Source organism: Vipera berus, assembly GCF_964194415.1.
Source record: "Vipera berus genome assembly, chromosome: 3".
NCBI lineage: Eukaryota > Metazoa > Chordata > Lepidosauria > Squamata > Viperidae > Vipera > Vipera berus.
This window is the reverse complement of record NC_138204.1, coordinates 177,708,652-177,730,335: the sequence shown is the minus strand read 5'-3', so window position 1 is coordinate 177,730,335 and position 21,684 is coordinate 177,708,652.

Genomic DNA, 21,684 nt, shown 5'->3' with positions numbered 1-21,684 from the left:
TAAGTGGACTATATTGTTTCCTAGACAATAATTTAAATCTGGCTTGCCATTTTTTTACTTTTATTGTTTAACTTCCCATCTATTTCCCATCTAAACAGGTTCATTCCTACTTAGCATTTTAAGAAACAACCAAGTTTAATTAGTTCTGCCACCTCATGGGCAAATATTGGAGATTTATGCAATTGTGATGGCCCCATTACTGATGGATGGTACTGGAAAATAATGTTTATGAAGGGTAAGATTTATGAGGAGTGAATTGTTGTAACCAATATCTTAGGAATTTATCTCAGTACCACTCAGCCTCTGACATATATTTCTGAATATGTAGGAATATATAGGTACATCAAACTAAATCTCAAAGTGCTAATTTCATAGTTAAATATTTAATGTTCATGCAGAATTCATTCATGGGATTTTGGAATACTTAGAATTAGTTTAGTGGCTAAGGTGTAAGGCTGAGAACTTGGGAAATCTAGTTCAAATCCCCACAGGACTACTAAATGCCTGAAGACCACCAGATACAAATTTGCAGTAACATCCTTAAAGATGAAATGAAAAAAAATATCCTAAAATTGCGGAGGAGGGGGACTATAAAGAAGTAACAGCACAAGAATATTCAAGCACTGTGTAAAATCTGTAATATGTACAAATATGTTCAAATATACCAAATATTCTGGAAAGGGAACTTAAGTTGTCCTAGAAAATATCACTGACAATAAAGCTGTGGAACCTGATGAAATATTACCAAAACTGTTTACACTTTTGAAGATGATTCTGTTAGAATCATATGTACAGTTTATAAGCATCTATGGAACAAATAGTGGCTGAGGACCTAGAGCTGAATTTCCATTTGTGTAGTCTTCACCAATCTATCACAGATAAGGGATAGTTTCCTTGAGAGTAATTGTACAATCTGGTCTGGTCTGGTCTCATCTTGGAGAAGTATCTAAGGACTATTATGTTCCACAAAACAAATATTATGCTGGAGTAAACTTGTAAAAGGAGAGAAGGGAAGTTGAGAACACATATCAATATTTCCATTATTTGCTTACATGCTTGATTATGTACCAAGTTATGTCTGTTTCCTAGTGACCATATAGATTAATTTTCTCTAGGAACATCTATCCCTAACCTTCTCTTTCATGTCTCCCAACAATGCACTCATCACCTCTGTAAATGAGTTTATCTACCCACCTTGTTGCTCTTCTCTTTCCTTCTACCTTTCCCAGCATTAGAACTTTTCCAGAGAGCTGGGTCTTTGCATAATGTATGCAAAGTAGGATCATTTGAGCTTGGTCATTTGTTTTTGGAATGCAAACTCTTGGTTGATTTGTTCAATGATGTTGATTACTTGGCTGCTTACAGTATTCTCAGGAGTCATTAATTGGGAATAGTTATCATCTAACCAGATTTATAATTTTAATTTGCTCAAAATTTCCATCATCAAAGATAGTAAAAAGGAATTTATTCCAAAATAAAACAAGCATAAGCAGTAAAATATAGGCTATAGACATACAATTTTTATTTCTCATGCTTACTTACGTACATAAATATATTTAAAATCCTGTTAGAATGTACCGTAAGTATATATTACACATTTCAATATCTTTGCTTGCTGTTTGCTTTGAAAAAAAGATGTACAAAAGCTGTACAGGATACTTTTCTTTGTTTTGAGTGATTTTAATTCCTTACAGTGAGCATGGTTGACAAATTGAATGTATGATCTTATACACTGATGTATAAGTATTGATTTCTATTAGCAATTTTTTTGAAAAGAGAGCAACATCCTATTACAGCATATAAAAATTAGCAAAGTCTATTTAGTCTGTAATTGCCAGCATATTCTAGCAATATGTTCATCTATTTGGTGTGAGAAATGACTTTTGTACATGCCTTTTCTTTCAGAGTAACTTTTCCTCCAAAGACACAGCAATATGTTTGATTACCTTTCTTGAATTAAACAGTTTTTCCCCTCAAGATTATTTTGCAGTTAGAAATGTTTTGAAAATCTTGGATGAAACTCCTACTACTTCAACACTAGGTTGCTATGCCAACAACTGATGAGTAACATTTTTGTTAAAGCATAGAAAACTATTTAGGATTTCTGTCAGCTATAATGCAGCTTAAACAAAATTCTTCACTACAACCCAAAAATGTTTCAAAAGTAGTTGAAGTAGTCACCATCTTAAATTGGAACAATAGGCACAACCACTCATGGACTCAGTCATATCTGATCCACATGGGCATTGCCTCTGCAGTAGTGAAGCTTTTTGGAATGTGCCCTCTGGGGATGACTGAAGGAAGAACATTGAAACATCTAGTGATTGGGAGAACTTTGTCAAGAGGCTCAGCTAGTTTTATAATTCTAAATCTCCAATCCATTGTCTAATTATTTCCTTGGCTCTAGCCAAAATCCCAGACATTTATATGTGTATAACTTACCATGTGTCTACTAACAAGATATAAAACTATCCCTTGTCATTATAAAAACCAATTCCATTTTTGAAATTTATCCTATACCATTAATTGGTGACAGAGATAATATATTATCCCATATGGATCAGATATGAAATCTAAATTTAGGCTCAAAAATAACATGATACAATAAAACAAACATGAAAGCACTTGTGTAAAGTTCCTGGATTCAGTTTCGCTTGAGAAATAGTTTGAAGTACTTGATGATTATCAACTCAGACACACTCATAAATTCTCAACCAACTTTTTATGAAAAGAACAGACCTATTAAGTGCACAATCCATAAAGCTAAGCCTACAAGTTGATTCTATGAAAATTTTATGTTAGAGAATATCAATTTTTAATATGCAGCCTTTGGAAAAAATGTTCTCCATCATGCAGAGAATAAAAAAGAAAAGCATCATTTGTAATATCCAGAACCCTTTCAACTACTATAAATATATTGTTCAAAACAATTTAGCAGTCTTGCCCCTATTTACATATAAGTTCTTGCAGGTTTCAAGCGTTTTGTAAATACCATTTTCATAGAAGTGTGGGTGTTTACACTGGTTATGATTTGAAAGTCTGTTCAAGAAACTACTTCCTGAGAACTACTAGAGGTCTCTTTGATTCTCTGGAGAGGTCAAAATTCATTTATGATTGTTCAGAATTTATTTTCTTCCACTTTCTTTTATGGAAATGTTAAATCAGTAAGAAGTAGTATAGACAAGACTTAACCAAGACTTGTCACATAACACACACACACACACACACACACACACACACAAACTACTTCCCTTTGATACCATAGCCTCACACTAACTTTGGAGCAGCGTTCCTTATTTCAAGAAGGAAGGAGGTGAAGTTCCTTTATCTTATATAAGCTCCCAGTGATCATCTTTCCTAGATGGGGCAGATTTTCCAGTGAAAACCTTTCTTATGTTTTGTCTCTCCCTAGAAATCGTATAAATTTTTTACTTACAGCAACATAATATCGGTATCTCTTTACTCTCCTACCATCGGGTAGGAGATATAGGAGTATAGCCAGCCATACCAACAGGCTGAAGAACAGCTTTTATCCATGGGCTGTTAGGCTTTTCAACGGGAAATAATTTTATAAACTTTATGCATGATTAAATTGCAAGGCAGGTGTGTTGTGCAATTAGCTCACATGGTGTAATAAGATGGAGGGTTTGTGTCACTTTAAGTTGGGGTGGGGGCAGGAAGGGAGGCTCAGGCAATCTCAAAGTATACATGGTTGTACTTTGACAATAAAGGTTCATTCATTCATTCATATAAAAGGGCTATGTTTGGACTTTGTTTTTCTGTAGTTCCCAGATTTCTATGTAAGTCAAGATAAACATTATTATAAGAGAGATTTTTCTAGTCATGTATATGAAGATAAGCTTGATTTCTAGTAACTGTAATAATTTCCCTTTGTTTTTTTTTGGTTTTTTTTTGTTTTTTTTTGCAATAACATACATGTGGTTTGCCACTCGCTTTCTCCTTCTTTTCTTTCTTGTTTAATCTATAACACTGAGGTTTTCCTGGTAATCTTTCATCCAATACATACTAGTACTTATCTTACTAATCTTAGTCAAGATTACCCAAACGTGCCTCCTGTTGTATACTTATATACTGCCAATATATTTAGGCTCCTTCCATTCAATCCACCATAAGGTATTTACAGCTGACTTGGAACTATTTTTACTTCTGTCGATATCAAAACAGAGCCACACAATGACCCATCAACCTCTTACTATCCGAGGATCAATAGGGCAGATCAATAATTTGATTATTATGCCAATCATAATCATTAAGACAATCATAAAAGAAGCCCAATGATATATATATCAAAATCTCCTCAAAAATCTTACATGCCCAGTATAAAAAGGATGATATCTAATCCTTCCAAAACATTCATTAAATTGACCAATAAACATGAAAAATAATCATTGGGTGAATTAATCTCACTTTTAGATCAAAAGAAAATATTAAACATTCTTTAAAACACATAACCCATGATTTGTCATAATAGAATACTTCAATTCTGTATTCCAAAGCTTTTGCAAATGGCCAAATATATCTTAATAATGACTTCAGCTTTCTATAAACGTAAATGGTAGGCTTAGACTCTTACAAAACATTTCCATAAACAAATAACATGGGACTTTGAGAAACTGTTAACACATTAGTTCCAGTTTCAGGCAATCAAAATTCTTCTTGCAATAAATAAGTTTAGAAGGGAAAACATTTTCCCAATATTAAGGAAACATACATCTTCAATGTTTAGACTGAGATTATACCAAAATTTTGGGTAAACAGGATTTCAGATTAAACCTCTGTGCCAGAATCTTCCAAATATATATAGCCCTTATAATTAAAAAAAACCCAGAATACTTAGAAGATTTATATCCTACTGTAACCACAAACTCTTAGCATACTTATAAGTAGGAAGTACCTGGCATGATGCCATTCTGGATGGCAAATAATGCTGAACGCAAAGAACCTCCTCTCTATTCCAGAGAGTCAGCCTATCGCAGAAAAGCATGATTCTGGGCTTCACACACTCCCCCCAATTTCTTAAAAAAGATGGAGAAACAGGTGCTTCTTCTGGCCCAACTGAACTAGTTGGGCCAATTCTAGTATGAAGACACAATCTTGCAGGGAGTCTGGCACAAGTTATATAAGGTAAATTTCAAGTGAAGTTATATTTAATTATATCCATAATTGCTTTGGAGTAAATAAAACAGGGAAAAACCAAGATATAAGATCAATGATAACTTTGAAAATTTGGAAAATGAATTTCACTTTTGGATGGAAATCAAATATTGGATGAAGACAAAATAGGGGTCTGTCCATAAAGACTTTCTCAGTAATTATACATTTGTTTAAAACATTTAACACCAAATAACACAGTGCTCCCCTTAGAATCTAATGATCTGGTATATTCTAATGTACCCATACAATAAACAAAGACCAGTTTTTCATAAATATTCTGAGATAATCTAGATCCAATTAGAAGCCTATTAGAAGTATTCTCGTTAATGAGGTAATTTACTGAATCTTTGTTCGCATCCACAAATTTAGGCTAAGTACTTCAGTAATTATAAGTTAGACCCCAAACCCCTCTTACACATGATACCAATTTATGTTCAGTTCAGTAACTACCTTTACTTTCAAAGTATCATTTTATTTCCCAGTAAAACAGGTCAGTGGCTCTAAAATCAAGGGAAACATACATCAAGCAAAATCCAACCAAGGAAGCAAGAATTAATGTATATTGACTCCAATAAGCAATTTTAATGCAATAATTAAGGTAAATCCCAGAGTCCTAGAAGAACAATAGAAACGTCAAGTCCCACATTACTTCAAAGTTCATTAAGGTGGGACTTTTAAAAACTTTTGAATCCTTCTTCCCAGTCTTTCTGCAACCCAGCCATTTATTAGAAAAACCTCTAACAACTCTCCATATATTGATTGTTTATGTCTAAAACTGTTCCTCTCTTTTTCTTCAGCCTTCTCAAATCTGTCGTAATATTAGCAGAGATAAAGAACATTCTTGATGAGAGAGGCATTGCTTAAAATGCCTGCAGTCAGGTACCAGGGAAAGATGCTGAAGCTTCAGAGACCTGCTGACAAGAGGAGGCAACGAACCTCAGCGCTGCGTGTGGAAAGATAGCCAAAGGTGTCAATACATTATTCCTGAACCAATGATAAATTGGCTCAGCTGCCAAAACCAGATGACAGCCTGAGATCACACAGCTGTACAGGTACTTCTGGAGTAGTTCAAAGAGCTTGTATGGGAAGTACCCTGGAGAACACATTTGCAATGGTGTAGATACAATGAGTTATTCTTCAACCTTACTCTTAATAGGCTGATTCCAATCAATCCAAAAGGATTTACACATAATCCTTATATCTCAGGAAATGTGTAGAATTTTTAAACCAGCACCATCATCGACAATTCATCTAATCTGAGAGAATTTCACCAAAGCCCATCTCCCTAATTGATCTCAAGGGTATTTAATCATATAATTCCACTGGATTTCAGACTGAAAATCTTGTGCCTATAACTGAGTTCCTAAATGTCATGAAAATAAATATGGTTAGACCATAGGCAATTTCTGCCTAATGGCTATGAAGTGATTAACATGCTAAGCTTACTTTGCAACATGCTAAGCTTACTTGATTATTTTTTAAAAATATATATATTGGTATAATGTGTCATGCTAACATAGCTTATTTTATGACTTTATGGTTCATTGTTCTGCAGAAAATGGGTTTGGTAACAAAAAGTTTTGTGAAGTCACTCTTGGCATTGCATGTAATGAAGGATGACTGTAATACAGTAGCCTTATTGTATTGGTTGTAACTAATAAAGCATTGTTTCCTTTTGAGGAAAAACAGATTATATGAATTTGCCCACTGGAAATTCTGCTTGGCTGACAAATGATTTGTCAGAATGAAGTGATATTTCTGTTGTAATATTGATCCTACTTTACATGAGCTAGTAAGTATATACATTTGATCTGAAGATGATTTGATCAGATTCCCTGAATAAGATAATCCTCCTAAGCATGCTTTATATTTATTGGGCTTATGTGCCACTCCAATCAATATTAACTCTGAACAGTTTATATACTGTTTTCATAATTAAGGTTTGAAAAATACAAACCAATGTACCAAAGTAGAATAAATCACAACTGGGGATCATAATCAGTAGAGATCTATTTCAACCAGCTCCAGATTACAAAAGCAAGCCACCCACAACATTCTGCCACCTAAGGTTTGTTGAAAAAGCCTTCTTATAATGGCTTTTCTAAAACCTAACATTGCTGGGACCATACAGATTGCAAGGGGAGGGCAGTTTCCAAGAACAGGAAAGCGATTGGTACAACCTGCTTTCAAGGCCCCAATTGATGGCATTATTTATGAGAAGAAACCTGATCTCAGTCAAATTTGATTCAGTCTGAATTGGTTTGGAAATTTAAAATAACTATTTTGATCAGGTGGCTTTGATGAGTCAAATAGTATCAGAGGTGATATAACAATAACAATAATAATAATAGAGTTGGAAGGGTCCTTGGAGGTCTTCTAGTCCAACCTGCTGCTCAGGGAGGAAACCCTATACCATTTCAGATAACTGGTTGTTCAGTCTCTTCTTAAAATCTTCCAGTGTTGGAACATTCACAACTTCTGGACGCAGGTTGTTCCACATATATTTCCTGTGGAATTTAACACTAGGTAATTTACTAGGTTTAAAAAAAAAATCCAATTCAAAGGACTTCAAAATCTGCTACCCATTTGCAGAATCTACATTTTATTGCATTTCTGTAAAAAAACAAGAAGTGTCATTTCAAATGCCCCATTTTAAATAGGGAGATAATACAGTTTGTTGTTGTTGTTAGTTGCGAAGTCATGTCCGACCCATCGTGACCCCATGGACAACGTATTTGAATTCCAACTTCAGGATCTGGCGTTCTAAAGAGCAGTCAGGGTTGATCTCCTCTAGGACTGACCGGTTTGATCGCCGCTTCATTGAATTACGCAAGCCCCTTCACCATGACAAGGCAGTAATCCATGAAGGGGATAATACGGTTAGGAAATGGAAAAATAGAAACAAAGAACTTAATTATGTTTGGTATCATTTATTGAAAAAGAGTTGTATAAACTCCTATTTTAGTTTTATGTGAGTATTAATCTTCACATGCAATAATCTTTGTCTTACATATCTCTGTTCATTTGCCCAAGCTTTGTTCATTAAATCAATTTAAATGACTGCAGAAGATTTACAATAAGGAGAAAATACATTGGAACTTTGCATTGATTATCCATGCTTGTGATGTTATTTGCTTGACACATTTATCAATAGCTGACCATGGTACTTTTAAGCAAATTTTCTGAAGTCAGATACACAGAATCATAAACAGCAGGTTCATTTTACAAGACATTCCAGTTTTACATGTTACTGGAACCAGTGTTTATCTATTCGATATACACATTACCTATGGATCAATCTAGGGCTATAAAGAGAACTGCCCCAGCATCAGTAATCTCTTGAGAAGTATTTGTTAACAGTCCAGAAAGTGGAGTTGGTTGAAATTCACCTCGTGAGAGCTTATCTTGTTTGAAGATGCTAAGCTTGCTAAAGAATGTATTAAGTAATTAAGATGAAACTCTGCATTAGAAGAACATTTAGAGCTAAAACCTCTTAAAGGCACTACAAAGAAAACCTACCATATTTGATAAAGTGCCTTTTCTTGGGAAGTACAAAATAGTTCACAGCCTTCAATTATTCCTGCTAAGAGGTTGAAAAGGAGAAAGAAATGGCTTTGGCTTACTTTGGAGAATGCTGAAGAGACTGGAAATGCTATCTTAAATTCATGAACAATGGCTCTCTTCAGTCAAGAGTAAGAGAGATTCTTGGTTCTTTCCAGAGTTGTTCGTCATATTTGCTTGTTATCAGATTAATAAATAAGGGTGAATAACATAATTTTACATCCAGCTGCAAAAATATAACTACTATAGGTAGATGGAAAGAGATAGGACAGGTTCACTTTGCTGCCATCTGGCAGTCAACCATATTTTTACAGTGCATATCTAGAAATCTTTTTGTTGTTCAGAATTTATGTTTTCTAAGATTCCCCCCACCTGCCGCCAGGTCTCAGCCCAATATTTTAATGACTACACTATTTCTAAACATCTCTAAACCATATGAATAATTTTTTCAAGAATAATTAGACTTCAATTATATATTTGTTACTATGAAAAAATACACATACAGTCTACTTTGGAATAACTCTCATTGTCTTCATGGTATTTATATACATATGTGCCTGTGAATATAACCATCATGCTTTTCATTTTTACAGCAGTGTTTTTCAAACCTGGCAACTTTAAGACATGTGGATTTAAACTCTCAGAATTCCCTGGCTACTAAGCTGGTTAGGGAATTCTGGGAGATGAAGTCCTTACATTTTGAAGTTGCCAAGTTTCACAAACAGTGTTTTAAAGAACGCACTGTTATGCATAGTGGAGAAAGAGAACACCCATTCACTCTTTTTTCAAATATTTATTTTGCATTTATTTTGCAACTTCATTCATTCTCTTATATTACCAAACCGTCTCACCAGATTTATTTTGCATAGGTCAATACATTTTATTTAATCTACATTCATTTAGCACCCATTCATTCCCACGTGAACCATTCATAGTGCTCCTGTTACATTCAACTTTTGTTTTTCCTGACATAACTAAGAGTTATATAAGAAAGCAGGAAGAAAGTCTTATAAAAAGTCTCTTTACTTTTTCCAACAGATTCTTCACAGCAGGCTACATTCTACTCACTATTTTTCTACCAACACATATATGTCTTGAAAATTCTCCATCCATTTTTATATATTTACCAAACATTCCTTCAAAGCAGATAAAATGCAATCCATCTAATTGCTTTAGATTTTCCTTCTATTTATATATACTTGTAATTGATTAGTCCATTTTCTATCAAATACAACATACATTAATTTTGGATCCATATTATTCATATTACATGTCCAACATTTACTGATACTTATTTGAATTCTAGGCTGGACTACATTATCAGCACATAGATATAAAGCAAAGTGAACAAAGTCACTTTTGACCAAGTGACAAAATTAGTGAACCAGAGGAATGCTGTGGATATAATTTACTTGGACTTCAGTAAGGCATTTGATAAAGTAGATCACAACCTACTACTTGATAAGATAGAAAAATATGGGTTAGACAGCATCACCACCATATAGATTTGTAGCTGGCTGACTGGCTGTACTCAGCATGTGATCCTCAATGGAACTGCATCTACATGGTGGGAAGTGTGTAGCGGGGTGCCCTAGACCTCTGTTCTGGGCCCAGTGCTTTTCAACATCTTCATCAATGATCTGGATGAGGGGATAGATGGGGAACTCATCAAATTTGCAGACGACACCAAGCTGGCAGGAATAGCCAACTTCCGGTTTGCCATGCAGCCACCATGGATGGCTGAGAGACTTACTCTCTCTCCCCCATTCAGTTTCAGATCGCTAGGGGGCCCTGAAAAGGGCCAAAAGTCACCCTGAAGAGGCGATCAGCAAGGAGGGGCTCTTGCTGGATCATGGAAGAGCAGCAACTCTCCTGTTGGAGATGGCGATCCCACCAAATCAGCGGACGAAAGGACCAGCCATAGAAATATGGCTCATCCCTAGGCTGCAGACAGCCAAAGTCACACTCACCATCTGGCAACTTCAAAGCAGCATGGAAAGGACTGGGTGAGATCTACCTCTCTTAAATCCTAATTGCTTTTTTGTACCTATTTAAGATGCTAAAGTACTTTTCCCCCTGTGGAGAGGAAGGGGGATTTTAGCCCTCCCTCTAGAAACAGTGGCTATTGAATAGGTTCTACATTTAGGCAGGAAAAATCAAATGCATAGGTATAGTATAGGTGGTACCTTGCTCAATAGTAGTAACTGTGAGAGGGATCTCGGAGTCTTAGTAGACAATCACTTCAATATGAGCCAGCAGTGTGCTGCAGCTGCCAAAAAAGCCAACACAGTGCTAGGCTGCATTAACAGAGGGATAGAATCAAGATCAAGTGAAGTACTAATACCACTTTACAATGCTTTGGTAAGGCCACATCTGAAATACTGCATCCAGTTTTGGTCACCACGATGTAAAAAAGATGTCGAGACTCTAGAAAGGGTACAGAGAAGAGCAACAAAGATGATTAGGGGGCTGGAGGCTAAAACATATAGGGAACGGTTGCTGGAATTGGGTATGTGTAGTTTAACAAAGAGAAGGGTGAGGGGTGACATGATAGCAGTGTTCCAATATCTCAGGGGCTGCAACAAAGAAGAGGGACTCAAGCTATTCTCCAAAGCACCTGAAAGCAGGACAAGAAGCAACGGATGGAAACTAGTCAAGGAGAGAAGCAACCTAGAACTAAGGAGAAACTTCCTGACAGTTAGAACAATTAACCAGTGCAACAACCTGCCTCCAGAGGTGATGAATGCTCCAACACTGGAGGTTTTTAAGAAGAGACTGGACAGCCATTTGCCTGAAATGGTATAGGGTTTCCTGCCTGAGCAGGGGGTTGGACTAGATGACCTCCAAGGTCCCTTCCAACTTTATTATTATTATTATTATTATTATTATTATTATTATTATTATTATTATTATTATTATTATTATTATTATTATTATTATTATTATTATACAGGGGAGCTTTTTAAAAAAATGTTAATTGGATCCCAATTGGAACTTTATTTCCTAAAGCTTGTGTATTAAAAGATTTTTGATTATCTACTCTTTACCTTCTATTTTTATTTGAAAGTCTGGGTTTTTCCTCTTAAAATAGAAGAAAAAAACCCTGAAAGGATTGAAATAACTTTGAGATTTAAAGGAATTCCTTAAACTCTGGAGTGACATCCTGTGGCTAAACCTGAAATTGCAATTTATTATTCTTAAAGAAAAGAGACTTGGCTGACAGTTCAGAAAATAAGATAAGACTCATGTAACCTTGAGCACTAGGTTTTAGCTCTGTTTTTTATTTACTGGGGGGAAGAACCTGTAGAAGTTTTCAATTCAACTCATCACTATGGAAGACCAGGAACATACCTTTTCTATGGAAGAAATGCAAAAACAAATTTCTGCTATATTGAAAATAACTTGCCAAACTTACCAAACTCTTCTTACAGTTGGTGATGAAATAAGAGCTTTTTGGGGGGGGGAATCAGAAAGGGTCTTAGATATGAAAACTCAAACTTTGACTATAACTAAAAACCTAGATTACAACAGAAAAAATTGAACAATTAAATATTATCACAGAAGACCTAACTGCTCAACAAGAAAAGACAATAGAAAATTCAGAAAAAAAATCAGGAAAAAATCTGATAACTTGGATGGAGGGAAAAACCTGCTATATAAATCAGAAGGATTTTGAAGATCAAGAAGAGAAACAGATGGAAGGAAGGATAAACAGTCCAGGTTAACTATGTCAAGATGAGAAAACAAAGAGAAGATCTGGTAGTCCTGCCAGGCCCCTTAACTTTTCAAAAATGGCGACTGGATGGTCATCTCATTATGACATAATAATACAAGAACTCTTTGATGATCCTGAAGCAAGGACACAGAAGATGACATGGCAAAGAAAAAAAGCCAGAATTAGACTAAAGAAGAATGGAGTGTGGACATATTTAGGAGGTTTAAAATAGAGTAAATCTAAGCAGACAAGACTCGTATCTTGAATATGAGATATTTTATGATGTGAAGATAAAGAAAAATGTTGGCTAATTAAAATCTAGATGCATGGATGTTAATAGTTAAACTGAGATATTGAGCTGTTTATAAAGGTTAGATAAATGTTAAGAGTGATATAACATAATATGTTTGACATAGTGAAAAGAATAAAATTACAAGCTTAAATATGAGAAAGTGGACATAAAGAAGAAGAGAGAGGATGTATTAAATGTTGAAATGGGAGAAATCTTGGTTATTGAACCTATAATATTTGGAAATTATAATGAAAATAAGAATACTACATTGTATTACTAATCTGTTGATATGGAAGTCAGATAGATAATATATGTATCTGGAACACTAGAGATTGGGGGAATTGTGATAAAGGGAAGTGGGGTCATATAAACATTTGGAAATGATAAATATTAAACATTTAATTTAAATATTAATGCAAAACTAAAGCTGGGAAAATTTATAAGGTTATTGATGGTCCAAAAGATGGAATGTCAAAATAAATAAGACATGTAAAATTATTGATAAATGTAAGAAAGCTATTAAGTAGCTGAAGGATGGAATAAGAAGTATATTAATTTAAACAAGAGACAGTATGTATTAAAGGAAAAAAGAGAGGAAATATTGGCTGTAAGTAAGAGTTGGAGATTTGTATTAATACACATATGTACATAATGGAATTATTGTAACCCAGACACCACTTTGTTTTTCAAAGATACAATTGTACTATTGGAAAATTAATAAAAAAGGTTTTTTTTAAAAAAGGAATAGCCAACACTCCAGAAGACAAGCTTAAGATACAGAAGGATCTTGACAGACTTGAACACTGGGCACTATCTAACAAAATGAAATTCAATGGTGAAAAAAGTAAGGTTCTACATTTAGACAAGAAAAGCCAAATGGACAGGTGTAGTATAGGTGGTTCCTTGTTCAATAGTAGTAACTGTGAAGGGATCTCAGAGTCCTAGTGGGCAATCACTTAACTATGAGCCAACTACGTGCTGCAGCTGCCAAAAAAGCCAACACAGTGCTAAACTGCATTAACAGAAGGATAGAATCAAGATTACGTGAAGTGTTAATTCCATTTGGAATACTTCATCCAGTTTTGGAGTAGAGTACAGAGAAGAGCAACAAAGATAATTAGGGGGCTGGAGGCTAAAACATACAAGGAACGGTTGCTTAATTGGGTATGTCTAGTTTAATGAAGGACTAGGGGGTGACATGATAACAGGAATTCAACATTATGGAAGCACAAGCAATAGAATACAGCCAAACTAGAGTCTTGGATTTTAAAAGAGCTAATTTCAATAAACTTAGAAAGACCTTGGGAAGAATTCCATGGATGAGAATCCTAAAGGGGAAAACAACTCAAGAAGCTTGGGAAATTTTGAAAAGTGAGATAATAAAGGCCCAGTCTAGCACAATACCAACAAAGAAGAAAAATAACAGCTTTCAAAAGAAACCAGCATGGCTGCATAAAGAACTCTCTGATAAACTGAAAGATAAAAAAGACAAGTATAAGAAGTGGAAAGAGGGGCACATAACTAAGGCAGAATATCAGCAAACAGCCCGGGCCTGCAAAGATGAAGTGAGGGAAGCTAAGGCTCAAAATGAACTAAGGCTTGCGACCAAAGTCAAAAATAAAAAAGCTTCTTTCAACATACAAGAAACAAGAAAAAGGTTAAGGAAATGATTGGTCCATTAGTGGGGGAAAGTGGCAAGAAGGTGACAAGCAACAGGGAGAAAGCAGAACTATTTAACTCGTTTTTTACATCTGTCTTTACACAAAGGGGAAAAACAGTCCAACCTACCAAAAGCAGTGCCATAAAAAACAGAATAGAAACGCAAGTTAAGATAGGCAAGAAAATGGTAAGTGAGCACCTGTCCAGCCTAGACAAGTTCAAATCACCAGGACCAGATGGATTACACCCCAAGGTTCTCAAGGAACTGGCAGACGTGATCTCAGAACCACTGAACTATATTTTTCAAAGATCCTGGAACACTGGGGAACTACCAGAGGACTGGAAGATTGCTGATGTAGTTCCCATATTCAAAAAAGGGGAAAAATTAGATCCAGGAAACTACAGACCTATCAGCCTGACCTCAATACCTGGGAAGATTCTGGAAAAGATAATCAAACAACAAATCAGCGAACACCTTGATGTGAACAAAGTTATCACTAAAAGCCAACATGGGTTTGTCAAAAACAGATCGTGTCAGACAAACCTTATTGCATTCTTTGACCAAGTGACAAAACTAGTGGACCAGAGGAATGCTGTAGATATAATTTACTTGGACTTCAGTAAGGCATTTGATAAAGTAGATCACAACCTACTACTTGATAAGATAGAAAAATGTGGGTTAGATAGCATCACCACCAGATGGATTCGTAGCTGGCTGACAGGCCGTACTCAGCATGTGGTCCTCAATGGAACTGCATCTACATGGAGGGAAGTGTGTAGTGGGGTGCCCCAGGGCTCTGTTCTGGGCCCAGTGCTCTTCAACATCTTCATCAACGATTTGGATGAGGAGATAGATGGGGAACTCATCAAATTTGCAGACGACACCAAGCTGGCAGGAATAGCCAATACTCCAGAAGATAGGCTTAAGATACAGGAGGATCTGGACAGACTCGAACACTGGGCACTATCTAACAAAATGAAATTCAATTGTGAAAAAAGTAAGGTTCTACATTTAGGCAGGAAAAATCAAATGCACAGGTATAGTATAGGTGGTACCTTGCTCGATAGTAGTAACTGTGAGAGAGATCTCGGAGTCCTAGTGGACAATCACTTAAATATGAGCCAGCAGTGTGCTGCAGCTGCCAAAAAAGCCAACACAGTGCTAGGCTGCATTAACAGAGGGATAGAATCAAGATCACATGAAGTACTAATACCACTTTACAATGCCTTGGTAAGGCCACACCTGGAATACTGCACCCAGTTTTGGTCACCACGATGTAAAAAAGATGTCAAGACTCTAGAAAGGGTACAGAGAAGAGCAACAAAGATGATTGGGGGACTGGAGGCTAAAACATATAGGGAACGGTTGCTGGAATTGGGTATGTGTAGTTTAATGAAGAGAAGGGTGAGGGGTGACATGATAGCAGTGTTCCAATATCTCAGGGGCTTCCACAAAGAAGAGGGAGTCAAGCTATTCTCCAAAGCACCTGAAAGCAGTGTTCCAATATCTCAGGCATTGCCACAGAGAAGTGAGTCAAGCTATTTTCCAAACCACCTGAAGTCAAGACAAGAAGCAACAGATGGAAACTGACTAAAGAGAGAAGCAACCTAGAACTAAGGAGAAACTTCTTGACAGTTAGAACAATTAATCAGTGGAACAACCTGTCTCCAGAATGCTGTGAATGCTCCAACACTGGATGTTTTTAAGAAGAGATTGGACACTCATTTGTCTGAAATGGTATAGGGTTTCCTGCCTGAGCAGGGGTTGGACTAGATGACTCCAAGGTCCCTTCCAACTTTATTATTATTATAATTAACAATGCTACCAAACACATCAGGCTCAGAATAAAGTTCCATTCTACATTAAATATAAATTACTTCAATGTGGGTTTAGAAATATGATTTTCAAATTTGCAAATGACAGAGAAAGAGGGCATAGCAAACAACTTAAAAGGAAAATATCAAGATTCAAGCCCTTTATTTGGGTAAGAAAAGCAAGAATATAAGATAGGATCAACTCCACTGGGCAGCTAATCGTGAAAAAGGGATTGGGGTATCCAGATGTACCACAAGCAAATGTAAAGTAATTTGAAAACAAACAAACCAATTGAACCATAGGTTGCATTAACAGAAGTATAGCATTAAGATTAAAAGAAGCCATCATTCCACACTATAGACAACAAAGAATCCATTACGACAAATTTAGGAAGAATGATCAAAGGTACTGAATATTCTTAATCTGAAGCAGATATAGAGCACAGGTGTCAAACTCTATCGTGTCACATGATGTATTGTGACATATCACGACTTTTTTGCTTTTGCGGAGTTATGTAGAAAATACTGATCTATGTAGAGATCAGTATTTTTCCAGAAATAACAAAGAATCTGTTTTAAAATCACCCCCAAAGTAGATTATCAATGAATATTGGGAAGAATTTCCTTGCAGTAAAAACTGTTCAGTGGTAGAACACACTGGTCCAGAGATGACAAATTCTCTTTTGCTGGAAGTATTTATGGTGTAGAAGTAGACTCCTGTACTGGGCCTGAGGCTTACATTTACCATTTCATTAAAAAGGTAAAGTGGATGATGCAATGTCACACAGTCATGAAAAGATTAAATATTTATACTCATTTATCAACATCAAGTACATTTACTAAGAGGATTTTGAGTGCATTAGTGGAGCTTTATATGAGCTCTTAAATGTGAACATTTGGCAGAGTAGCTTACATTCTGCAGATTTATTTTTTATATGTGGATTGTACAGTTGCTTACTTGTATAAAACTCTTCATAAGCTTAACAGAATCTAGCTTGATCATTCACTCCAATGATCCCTATGGAAAGATTTTGTCTTTTGTTGTTTCCAGGGATATATATGCATTTTTTCTATATCAGCATGGTTTTCATTTATAACACGTTCCAATTGTACATTGCTATAATTACTACCATATTTCAAAGGCAAATTGTTTTATGGATAGGGATGTAAAAATGGCAGTCTAGTCATCAAACTTAATTTTGTTGTTCTTGAATTTTCCATTTTCTGATTTGTATTTAATTTTTAACGTTTCTTTTCAAATTGAATCTAGAATTTACTCCTATTGCAAAAGGATTTGGAGGAGAGGAGTTGCATCCATAGATGTTAATACTACAAACAGCCAAACCCAAACCCCAAGTTTATTCCAAGTATGCTCATGTTCTGTGTAAGCTGGAATATTTAAATAGCACCTTGCAAACTAACACACTGTTGTGGGTTACAATGAAATTTATTTCTCTAAATATTAGAGATACTGGGCTCTGTAATGTACTTGCAAGACACCTCTACCCCTTCTTAATATTCTTTTTCCATCTTAGCCCACTGCAATTATTAAAACCATCATCACTATCTGTTCACCAAGCTAACCTAGGCAAATATCACTAAAATTAAGTAAGATAAAGGTAAAGGTAAAGGTTCCCCCGCACATGCGTGCTAGTCGTTTCCGACTCTAGGGGCCGGTGCTCATCTTCGTTTCAAAGCCGAAGAGCCAGCGCTTGTCTGAGGACGTCTCCGTGGTCATGTGGCCGGCATGACTAGACGCCAAAGGCGCACGGAGCGCTGTTACCTTCCCACCGTCGTGGTCCCTATTTTTCTACTTGCATTTTTACGTGCTTTCGAACTGCTAGGTTGGCAGAAGCTGGGACGAGTAACAGGCGCTCACTCTGTTACGCGGCACTCGGGATTTGACCCGCCAAACTGCCAACCTTCTGATCGACAAGCTCAGCATCCTAACCCACTGAGCCACCGCGTCCCTAAAATTAAGTAGAAATATCTAAAAAAATAACAGGACTTTAAACTAGACTTTAAACGAGATTTTTTGCAGCCTAGTTTTGATAGCTTTGCTTTCTAAGTCAAATTTTCAGAGGACTTCTCCAATTAGTGGAGAAATATTATAGAAATCTTATAGAAGGTTTTCTATGAACATAGTTTACCACTGCCATTCACTGATATCCTACAAGAAATTATAGTTTTTTTCCCCCTGATCTTAGATACAGGTTTAAATAGGCTATGTTCATAAGACATGGCTAGTGCAGTCTTCCCCTTCCCCATGAAAGATTATTTCATGATGCAAGATAATTGGGTCAGTCATGCTTGTACCTTCCCTCTGCTACATATTAAGCCTAGAAATATGAACTTTTCCTGAAACTGCACCACAATTTAAAAGGACATTTAACTCATTAATTTTATTTTGTGTCATTGTGGAAGATCATCTCATATGGCAAAATTGGGATATTATGTGACTGTTAACTGTCATACAATGTGTATCTAGAACCCAGAAAAATATCTATTGTAGAGATCAGTGCTTTTTTTGTAAAAGAAAAAGGTGCCGGAACTCACACATGTTATACAACCTGCCTTGCCTACCCTTATAAGGTTCCATCTAAAAAAAGGTGCCGGAACTCCATTCTGGGCATTCTATGAGAAAAAAAGCCCTGGTAGAGATACAGTCAGTCTGTTCAACTATCCTTCCTTTATAGAATGGAACCACTGAAATCCAACACAGGTGTTAGAAGTGATAGAACTCTTGTTCTAGTATAACTATAATGAATGTCGTTAGAACAGATAGCAGAAAGCAGCAAAGGATGAGTAAAATAGAAATATTAGCAATTCTATTCTTCCTTCAGCACATTACAAGAAGGCATTACTTCAGAGAGTATGAGACACATAGAGCTGGAACAAATTTACTCCCTAAAATTCTCATCTGCCAATGTTGAGGCCTGCATAATTCTCTGAATATTTGACATCTACACATGGAACCCTGTAATGATTATGATTAATGCCAGAGTTTTATGTTTTTATGATGTTGTCAGTGCCTGCTACATATTACTAAAAATGTATCATTCTCCCCCAAACTGTGTTTATGCAGGATCACTTAGGGAGGTGAGTCAGATCTCATTTGGTTTTATCTAGCTACTAAAATGAAATTTCTGATATTTTGGTTTGTATAATGTGTGATCTATCCAATTCAATGGATAGTCTCTCTCTCTCTCTCTCTCTCTCTCTCTCTCTCTCTGTGTGTGTGTGTGTGTGTGTGTGTGTGTGTGTGTGTCTGTCTGTCTGTCTGTCTGTCTGTCTGTCTGTCTGACTGACTGACTGACTGTGTGCTTATGTGAAAGAGAGACAGGGAGAAAAGCAAATCAACTGAACACTATATAAGAATGCAAAAGTAATAAATACTGGATTAAGTTATAGGAAGTACCTAATGACAATAAACATTAATACTTCCAGATCATGAACCCACTCATGAGTGATATGTTGAAACAGTTGGAAATTATTTAATCTGTAATAATAGGCACACCAATTTATATTGCAGTGCTTGAAGGTCATGAGGGAAAAAGACAATAGAATGTTAACTCCAATCTGGAAATCTTGATACATCCAGTGCAGAGAAGATACAAACTATTGAAGATCCTTAAAAAATTCCATAGTAAATAATTATAGTCAATGTTTTAAAATAAAAATAATATTTTTAATTGTTGTTCAAAGTAACACTCAATTAGCATCTTGCATCATGTATTATTTATATTTTGTACTAGCCTCTGCAGCTGGATAAAATCAGTTTAGTGCTTTTAAGGTAATTAATTAATAGCTCAGAGGCTGTACTGAGATTACCATATTTATGCAGAAGTGGGTTTTTTTTCCTGAACTAATTACCTATGAATTGGGAGAAGGTAGGAGTTTTTCTTAAATTAACTATAGGCAGGGTATTAGAGGATGAACATAATAAACAAAATGGCAGATGAGAGCCACAGGGTTGAAATGGAAGCAGGAGAGAGGAAGAAGCTCCAATCCTGTTTTCTACATGGTGAGTGCATATCTATGGAAACTCTACATGCAACCTTCTAAAGGTAAACAAGAGAAGAATTAGACTAACATGCTGACTGAAGCATACTATAGCTGAGCCATTGTTAGAAATTTGACTTCAGCAGTAAATTGTTAGTTGATATATTTCTGAACATATGCACATTGCTGATATAATACAAAAAAATTAAGTAATACATGTAGTGGTTAAGGCATCACTCTGGAAACCTGATCTTAAGTTCTAGTCTTGCCTTAGGCAATTTGTGCCATTTCAATAATTTCTTCACAGCTTACATAGCCTTTAAATAATGCCTCTATACATGGACATCACAGGATGAAGTATATGAAAATCAGATTGACTATATTATTGCTAAAAGAAGGTGGAAAAACTAGGAACTGGATTGAAAAAAGATGAGGGTGGTTTTAAAATTGTAAGCATTAATAACCTGTGACATTAATTGCTTCAGAATCGTAGATTGGGCTCAAAAACTTTCAAATGTCTATTACTTGATGTTAAAACTGTGGCAAAAGTCTAATTAACCCTTAGAGACTAGAAATTGCAGTCAGTTTAAGTCTTCAAACTATTATGTCTAACATAATGGGTACCTGTTAGTGGATGTTTAGCCAAAATGATTTGACCTTTCTAAGAACTGAGTTTTTCCAACTACTATGTTTAAACTTCAGTTTTAATGACACTGTTTTAATCAATAGGTTGTAATAATCTCCTATCAAGAATTCCAGTTTATCATTCTAAAATCATGAACTTTGTCAGGATCATTAAACTTGAATTTTAAGTTAGCTAGAGTATTACAAATCATGTGCAAAGACAAGAGACCCTGACATCTATTGTGATTAATATAAACACCAATAACTCAACTGAGTTTTCTTCCTATTCAGGAATAATTATATAAGATTTATTCCTTTAATGATACCTGCTATTGAGCTGTGAAGTCATAGTTCAAATCACATGTAAAAATGGTCTAAACAAAGCATTTTTATAATTTTGTTTAAACTCAAAATGTTGTACAACTGTATACTGCAAGAAAACTGCAAGAAAATTCAAGGAAAAGAGCAGGTCTTATTTCCAAATAAAAATACAGAAGAATCAGCTATAAAACATTAAAAGAACAGAGCATGAGAACAATTTAAGTTATTGTGGTTATTAAGCAATTTCTGCAGTATTGTGTACTATTGATGTTACTGAAATTAAGATTATTTTAATTGTCTCTCTTCATGGTTAAATAAGATGTTTAAAAATGATTTTAACATAGACAAAGATCCTGTTCATTGAACAGCATTTTTATCTCAAGAACTAGAATTTTCTATTGAAAATGATTCTGGAACATTTTTTACTTTAACAAACATGTGCTTATACTAGAGATCCTTTTCCAATAGTCAGGGTCAGATTTAAAAATAAATATGTATTGAATAGGAAGTTAAAACTAAT